The sequence below is a fragment of the Myotis lucifugus genome, unplaced genomic scaffold, assembly GCF_000147115.1.
Source record: "Myotis lucifugus unplaced genomic scaffold, Myoluc2.0 scaffold_383, whole genome shotgun sequence".
Classification (NCBI taxonomy): Eukaryota; Metazoa; Chordata; class Mammalia; order Chiroptera; family Vespertilionidae; genus Myotis; species Myotis lucifugus.
The window spans coordinates 938414-947382 of NW_005871431.1; the positions used below are offsets into that span (position 1 = coordinate 938414).

Sequence of the window (8969 nt, forward strand, 5' to 3'; positions counted from 1 at the left end):
CAGCCCATCCATGTTTCTGTCTCACATCAATGTTTCTCTCTCTCTCTCTCTCTCTCTCTCTCTCTCTGAAATCAATAAAAACATATCTTTAGGTGAGGATTAAAAAAATAATAGGGTGATGTAAGGGGGGCTGCTTTGCATAAGGGGTCAGGCAGCTTCTTGCTGTCAATGACAAACGAGGTGACATAAGAATGAGGAGGAGGCGGAAGCCATGGGAAGGAGTGAGTGGCAGTCTGACAACAGCCTGTCAGGTGGGGAAGGCAGCATCCAGAGAGGAGGCTGGGCAGAGCATGTGGAGTCCCAGCTACAGTGGACATTCAAGGAAAAGGCTGGAAGGATGTAGCCGATAGGCCACAACTTGCTGATGATGGGACTGTAGGGTGAGGCTTTCACTCCTGGCAGATCCACGCTCAGGCCCTGGGAGCCTCAGAGCCAACTGAAAGCCCCAGGCTTAACAAGGCCACGAGGCCACACAGATGGGGATCGAGAGCTACGTGCAGAATGAGGGAGGAAGACAGCCAGCTGGCTTCAAAACCCCTACAGCCTGGGAGGTGGAATTTCTCCTAGCCTGCGCCCTTGCCCTTCCTAGGCCGGGCTGAGGACAGCGCTCGTGGGAAATAGCCTTTGCTTTTGTTTTCAAAATAAAGCTCAGTCTCCTGAAGACCCAGTTTTCTGATCTCCCTCGAAAGCCTGCCTTGCCCCCTCACCCCCACTCCCCAGATCCCTGCCTGGCTCAGTCCTGGCCCCACCCAGGGCAGGAGGATCTGAGTCCCCCTCTGCTTCCAAGGACAGGCCTTCAGGACCCCTCTGTCAGGGCAGCCAGACTTAGGAAGTAAAAATACAGGACACGCTGTTAAATTTGCCTTTCAGATTTTTAAAACATCAGTAATTTTTTTTGTATAAGTATATCCCACACAGTATCTGGGACGTACTTTCACTAAAAACATTATCTGCTCTATATCTGAAATTCAAATTTAACTGGCCACCCTGTATTTCACCTGGCATCTCTGACCCACTTGAAGGCAGCCTGGCTCCATCCCCCTTTGTAATCGCCCTCATGGCACTGGTCACTCTCTGACCTTGTGTGAGGTCAGGGACAACCACCTCATCTGGGCTCCTGCTGTGCACTCATCTGCACACAACAGCTGCCCCTGCTTAGCTGTGGGTGGTCCTCACTCCCCCGCTCCCACCCTCCCGCCCCTGCCTCTGATGCCTGCACCCTCTGGGATAGATCTGGACATCTTCCTCCAACAGAGGGCAAAGCAACTCTCGTCTTCTTCTTTTAAAGAAACATATCTTTATTGATTTCAGAGAGGAAGGGAAAGGGAGAGATAGAAACATCAACGATGAGAGAGAGTGTCGTTGATCAGCTGCCTCCTGCACACCCCATACTGGAGATCAAGCCCGCAACCCGGGCATGCCCCCTGACCGGGAATCGAACCGTGACCTCCTGGTTCAAAGGTCGATGCTCTACCACTGAGCCACGCTCGCTGGCTGGGCAAGCAGCTCTCTTCTTCAGCCTGTCTCTCCAACTCTGTTCTGGGCAGTAGACAGGCCTCCCTGGTTAGAGAGGCCACGGAAGAAGGCAGGGCAGCCCTTCCTTCTTTGTTCCAGCTCCTCCTGCAGCCCACAGGCCTGGCCCTGCTGACCCCTTGGGCGTCAGCACCCTCCGTCTCTTCGAAGCCTTGGCTCTCGCCTCACCGGCACCGCTTCCTGCCTCCAAGCCTTTGCCCCGGCTGGCCTGCCGCCAGGGATGCCCTCCCCAGGTTGTAGCCTGGCTCCCTCCTTACATGGTGGTACTGGCCACCTCCTGGCAGAGGCCCCTCCTGCCGGTCCTGGCTCCAGTGCCTCATACTCAGGACACCAGACGCGGCTCCATCACAGGGTGTTGGCTTTGGTTTGTTTGCTTCCTACTTTTTCTTATAAAACCGTTCGTACTCACAGACACAGGGAGAGAAGAGGGCATAGGGTTTTTCTTCTCTTCACACCCACTCCATCCATTTATCCTAAAATGTTCCAGGTTAACTCCGTGTATTTTTCTGAAAGGGTGGGGCTTTGAAATCCAACCCCTTCCCAGGTGGTGACTCCAGGGGTGGGGAAGTGTGTGGATTCTATTCTCCGGGCACCGGGGAGCCCTGGGAGGGATTGGAGAAAGGGAGGATCGTCATCTGTATGTACCACTGAGGGGAGAGGGGCCGGGAGCGCTGGGAGTGGACTGGGGTAGGGGACAGGATGGTGCAGTGGGCTGAATGGTCGCCCCCAGAACCTGTGGCAGCTGATTTTGAAAAATGGTCTTTGCAGGTGTAATTAAGTTTAGGGTCTTGAGATGAGGTCGTCCTGGATTACGTGGGCCTTAAATCCAATGTTACTGGTGTCCTTATAGGAGACCAAAGATGAGACATAGCCTGGCCGGCGTGGCTCAGTGGTTGAATGTCCACCTATGAACCAGGAGGTCACGGTTTGATTCCCAGTCAGGGCGCATGCCCGGGTTGTGGGCTCCATCTCCAGTGGGGGCAGGGGGGCGTGCAGGAGGCAGCCAATCAATGATTCTCTCATCATTGATGTGTCTATCTCCCTCTCCCTTCCTCTCTGAAATCAATAAAAACATATTTTTTTTTAAAAAAGATGAGACACAGACACAGAGGATAAGCCACCAGAAGGTAGAGACTGGGGTGAGGCTTCTACAGGCCCAGAGATGGGGGAACCCCCAGGAGCTGGAAGAGGCAAGAGCATCCCTCCCCTGGAGCTTCAGGAGGGGGGAGGGAGTGTGGGGAGTGTGGTCCCACCGACACCTCGATTTCCAATGTGTGGCTCCGGAAAGGTGGGGAGATAATGTCTGTTGCTCTGGGCCACCTGGTCTGTGGTGCTTTGTTCTGGCCCCCCAGGGGCAGCACTCGGTGGCACTGTCGCCCTCCCCTCTCTATCTGTCCAGTTGGAAGCATCAGAAACTGGAGCACAGCCCACTCAGCCGTGGACACATCCAAAAGCCAGCTGGGAAGTGCTCTGAGTCCCCAGGCAGGACAGGGCACCGGGCGCAGGGCCTTGCTCAGCACCTTCCCTCCTCACCATCCCCCCAGCCCCCCAGCCCCCCAGCCCCCGAGCCCGCCAGCCCGCCACCCCGAGGGAGCTGCAGCATCTCATCGAGCTGGTGGCTTCCTCTGTCCCTTTAAGCAACCCCAGACCTCCTGTACACCTGGGGGTGGAGCAGGGACCCAGCTGGGCCAGGAAGGAACAGCTGAGAAGGCAAGATAAGCTTTCTCCCTTAGGGTGGCTCCCGCCCTGCAAACACAGGCCTGGCCTCCACTGATCTTGGTCCAGTGGAGCCTCTCAGATCTGCGGTGCCTCCAAATCCGGTCTCACTGGAGGAGGATGAAGAACAACAAAAACCAAAGCTTCTTGCAAAGACAGTCAGGGCCCATGTGCTGGCTGAGGGGGGCCGGCAGGGATGACAGCCCGTCTCTGGAAGCTTAACGGGGGGAAACCAGCAGTCAGAGAGGAAAGGCCACCGTGTACACAGCAGCCAAAAGGTAGAGAAACAGCCCAAGTGTCCATCAGTGGATGAATGGATACACACAATATATCCATCCACACCGTGGAATATTATTCAGCCAAGAAAAGGAACGAGGCACCAACTCTCAATACAGCGTGGATGGACCTTGAACATATGGTGCTCAGTGAGAGAAGCCAGACACAAGGCCACAGAGTGTGTGATCCCATTTCTGTGAAATGTCCAGAACAGGCACATCCAGAGACAGGAAGTGGATCAGTAGTTGTCAGGGACTAGGGAGTGACTGCAGATGGGGATGGGGCATCTTTTCGGGTGATGGAATGTTCTGGAATTAGATAGAGGGGTGGTCGCATAACATTGTGAATGAACTAAATACCACTGAATTGTATACTTTAAACGAGTAACTACTATTGTCAGGGCCCTGGGCGGGCCGCTCCAAGATGTCCCACATTAATGGCACATTAATTATTTTGCATCAAAGTTACTTGAGAAACTGCTTGTGCACGAAGAGAACCCTGACCTCTCTGTCCCCTAAACTCAGGATATAAGTCTCCCCTCATTACCAGAGCAAAGAGTCCAGACCAAAGAGCTTCTATGAGCACATTGCGGACTTCCCACCACGCTGACGCCCTGCTCCGATTCCTTCCTGTGATTTCTCACAAATGCACTGCTTCTTTGTCTAAAAAGTATAAAAAGAGCCTAGTTTGATCATTTTTTTAGCCTCATCTTATGATCTGAGCATCATATTCTGATTCTCCCATGCACAGGTATTGAATTGATGTTTCTCCTGTTGATCTAGTCTTGTGTAGATTTATTATTTTATTACTAGTTCAGCCACAAGCCCTAAAGAAGGGTAGAGCAGGAAATAGTCCCCCATCCGCAACAGTTTGCTATGTAAATATCACCACAGTTTTTAAAAATTTTTTTTCCTTTTTTTCTGTTAATCCTTTCCCTAGAATATTTTTTCCATCGATTTTTTTTTTTTTTTTAGAGAATAGAAGGAAGGGCGGGAGGGAGGGGAAGAGATAGAGAGAGAGGAAGGGAGAGAGAGAGGAACATCCATGTGAGAGAGACACATCTGTTGGTTGCCTTCCGAACGCACCCTGACCAGGGCCAGGGATCAAACCTGCAACCCACATATGTGCCCTTGACCAGGAATTGAACCCATGACCCTCTGGTGCACTGGCCAATACGCTAACCATTGAGCAACTGGCAAGGGCTAAAAAGATATTTAAATTTTTTTATCGATTTGTTGCTCTGCTTATTTGTTTGTTTGTTTTATTGATTTTAGAGAGAGGGAGAAAAACCAATGTGAAACATCAGTTGGCTGCCTCCTGCATGCCCCACACTGGGGATCAAGCCCACAACCCGGGCATGTGCCCTGACCAGGAATTGAACTGGGGATCTTCTGGTGCATAGAACAATGATCACTGACTGAGCCACACTGGCCAGGCTTTTCTGCTTATTTATGCATTATTGGTTGCTTCTTGTATGTACCCTGACAGGAGATCAAACCTACAACCTTGGCACATTGAGACAACACTCTAACCCAGTGATTCCCAAAGTGGGCGCTACCGCCCCCTGGTGGGCGCTGCAGCGATCCAGGGGGGCGGTGATGGCCACAGGTGCATTTGTTTTAACTTTTTTTGTATTACCTTTCTATTCTGAGTTCAATAAATAGTTTCATAATTTCAAACTTCAATGTTTCTAATTTACACCTTTCTTTGCTATATTTTATGAAAAAGGTAGAAACATTAATACATATATCTTTCTGTTTAATTGCTATTAAAATTAAAAAAAAATTAATTTCCAGGGGGCGCTGAGTAATATTTTTTCTGGAAAGGGGGCGGTAGGCCAAATAAGTTTGAGAACCACTGCTCTAACCAATGTTACATGGCCAGAGCTTAAAAAGATTTTTTTAAAGTGCAAAGGAATTGGAATTTGGGTGGGACTCCCGGTGACCCCTAGTGAAGGCCTCATGGGGAGATGGGGGGGGGGGTGCTCACTCCTCCTGGGACAAGAGGCAAGTAAATTAATGTAGGGATGAAGGGCCAGAACTCACTTTAAAATGCTTCAGCCTCTAAATTATATATACACACTAGAAGCCCAGTGCACGAATTCGTGCACAGGTGGGGTCTGGCCGGCCCGGCCCCAATCGGGTCAGTTGGCCAGCCACAGTGAGCATCATAGCAACTAGTCATTATGGTCGCTTAGCTTTTACATATATAGATAATTGGTCAGGCAAATATGGCATAATGTTACCCAATCCAGAGGCAGGATATACTGTTGTCCGTAAAACCTTCCAACTTTTCAGCTTGAAAATGCACACCATGAAAGGTGGGGCGGGAGGAGGACAGGTCCCTCTAGACTGCCCTCACTTCAGGTGTCAGTCAAGAGTCCAGGTTGTGCCCAGCTGGTGTGGCTCAGTGATCAGGGCACATGCCTGGGTTGTGGGCTCAATCCCCGCTCAATCCCCAGTGGGGGCCCTGCAGGAGCCAGTGGGGCTGTGAAGGAGGCAGTTGATCGATGATGTTCTTCTCTCATTCTCTCATCGATGTTTCTATCTCTCTATTCCTTTCCCTTTCTCTTTCTCTAAAAATCAATAAAAACATATTTTTAAAAAAAGAGTCCAGGTTGTCACCTGTGCTTCTGACGGACAGACTACAGTCAGAGGTTTCCACAGCCCCCTCCTTGGGCTTGATTAATTTGCTCGAGCTGCTCACAGACCTCAGGGAAAGACTTCCTTACATGTAGGTACCTGCTTATTATCCTATATAATAAAAGGCTAGTATGCAAATTGACCAAACGACAGAACAACCGGTCGCTATGAGACACACTGACCACCAGGGGCAGATGCTCAACGCAGGAGCTGCCCCCTGGTGGTCAGTGCGCTCCCATAGGGGGAGCGCTGCTCAGCCAGAAGTGGGGTTCATGGCTGGCGAGCATAGGGGGAGCACAGTGGTGGTGGCGGGAGCCTCTCCGCCTCTGTGGCAGCGCTAAGGATGTCCGACTGCTGGCTTAGGCCTGCTCCCCACGAGGCCTCCATGAGGGCTTGTGGACTGTAAGAGTGTGAAGGCCGGGCTGAGGGACACCCCCCCCCCACATACACAAGTGCATGAATCTTGTGCACCAGGTCTCCTCCCGAGCACGAATCTCCTCTAGTACAGAATAATAAGCAGTGTGGTGATGAAGGGCACAGACTGACAGCAGAGGAGCCACACGGGGTGAGACCCAGAAGGTCGAGAGTGCAGGAGCTTCTGTCTCCGAGGAACAGGGGTGTGAGTTGTGTTGAGCTCAATTGGCAGACCCTCCCTTCCCAGGTTGGGACTGAAAATTCCAACCTTCTAAGCCAGCGACTGTCAACCGGTGTGCTACAAGAACCTTTAAAACATGCAATACCTGACTGTTCAGTCAGGGGCACTGACCTCTTTTCCCTTAGAGTATCAAATTAAAAAGTGGCAACAGCCAACACAATAGCTGTCCAGTGTGAATGAATCAAAATTACACCTGTTTTGTTTTTGTTTTTTGTCAGATAGGCAAAAAATATAATATGGGGTTTTTTTTGTATTTTGTTTTTGTTTTTTTAAAAATATATTTTATTGATTTTTTACAGAGAAGAAGGGAGAGGGATAGAGAACCAGAAACATCGGTGAGAGAGATCGATCAGCTGTCTCCTGCACGCCCCCCAGTGGGGATGTGCCCGCAACCAAGATACATGCCCTTGACCAGAATCAAACCTGGGACCCCTGAGTCCGCAGGCCGACGCTCTATCCACTGAGCCAAACCGGTTCGGCTATAATATGGTTTTTGGTGTGCCACAAATATTAGTAGAGTTGTGTGCCGGGAGATGAAAAGGGTTGAAAATCGCTGTTTTAACCCCTGGGTCTCTGACTGTTAGCCTCGTCCTAGATGTGGTGGAGGGGAGCTCGTTATCAACAAAAGACCCCTTTGGTCTCATCAGTTAGGAAACTCCTAAGGTTTAGAAGCCCTGTGCCTGGAATGTGGGTGAAGCCCAGACATACATTCTGATTAAATCACAGCATCACCGTTTGGTTTGTGAGAAGTCACCAGGCTGTTGTGACCTGGGTGTGTTATCTGCAAAGGTGATGCTTTAGTAGAAGGTTAAACATTAAAAATTCACTTATAGCCCTGGCCGGTGTGGCTCAGTGGTTGGAGCGTTGGCCCATGCACCGAAGGGTCACGGGTCCAATTCCCAGTCAAGGGCATGTATCTGGGTTGCAGGTTCGATTCCAGCACAGTCAGGGCAAGTTTGGGAGGCAACCAATCCATGTGTCTCACATCAATGTTTCTCTCTCCCTCCCTTCCACTCTCTAAAAATCAATGAGGGAAAAAAAATACCCTGTTCTAGCCAATTTGGCTCAGTGGATAGAGCGTCGGCCTGTGGACTTAAGGGTCTTGGGTTTGATTTCGGTCAAGGGCACATGCCCGGGTTTTGGACTCAATCCCCAGTAGGGGGTGTGTAGGAGGCAGCCAATCGATGATTCTCTCTCATCATTGATGTTTCTATCCCTCTCTCCCTCTCCCTTCCTCTCTCTGAAAAAAAAAAATTTTTTTTTTAAGGAGAGGGAATCTGCATTTTCGATCCTCCCTGTTCTGTCCTTGCACCGTGTCTGTCCTTCCTTCTCACCCCTGCTCTGTAATAGATAAAAAAGGAAAGAGTCTCCTGATGTTTCCTGATACTTTGCAGAGGACTGAAATGTAGTAAGCTCTCAGTGAATATGACTGCTGTTTTGGGACCAGAAAAAAAAGAAGCACCAGCCTTTGCAGCAAACCTCACACCTGGGCTGGCAGGTTCATCATGACGGTGAGGTGAGTGAGGGACAGGAGGAACGGAGGTGACAGCTCAGGCTCCTGGTACATGCCCTGGGGGTGGGGCAGGCCGGCTGCTGACAGCCAGGCGCAGCCAAGCGGATAGTGTTTGCATTCATTGGTTGGTCTTATTTATGCCCTGATCAAGGAACAAACCTGCAACCTTAACGTATCAGGACGATGCTCTAACTAACTGAGCTACCCGGCTAAAAACTAAAATTAAGGCAAGACTGCGAGGGGCTGCGGAGTCTGTGTGGGTGACTAATGCACATCTCTGCTGGGATTGGGATTTCGAGCAATTGTCAGTTTTTGTCAAAATAGCAAGCCATCCACTTAGATTTATGCATTTTACTGTATTCAAGAGAAAGGGAGAGAGCGAGATAGAGATGGAGACAAAGACACAGAGCGAGACAGAGGAAGAGGAAGGACTCAAACCCCTGCTGAAGGGTTTGGGGAACTGTGCTGTGAAATGCATCCACAGCTGAGCCAGATGGAGAGATGGACAGATGGACAGAGGGACAGGGAGTGGTGAAGCACCGAAGTGCTCACTGTATCGTTGTTTCAATTTTGCTGTGTGTTTCAGATTTTCATGATACAAAGATGCCGCTGGAGCCCTGGCAGGTTTGGCTCA

The 8969-nt window shown here is 50.5% G+C and overlaps 1 protein-coding gene across 1 annotated transcript in view; it reads right to left on the bottom strand.

Annotated features, from left to right (window-relative positions):
• The window catches only part of LOC102431313 (tubulin polyglutamylase complex subunit 1), a 205348-nt gene that overhangs the window by 164150 nt on the left and 32229 nt on the right, over nucleotides 1-8969 (bottom strand). The window lies entirely within an intron of this gene.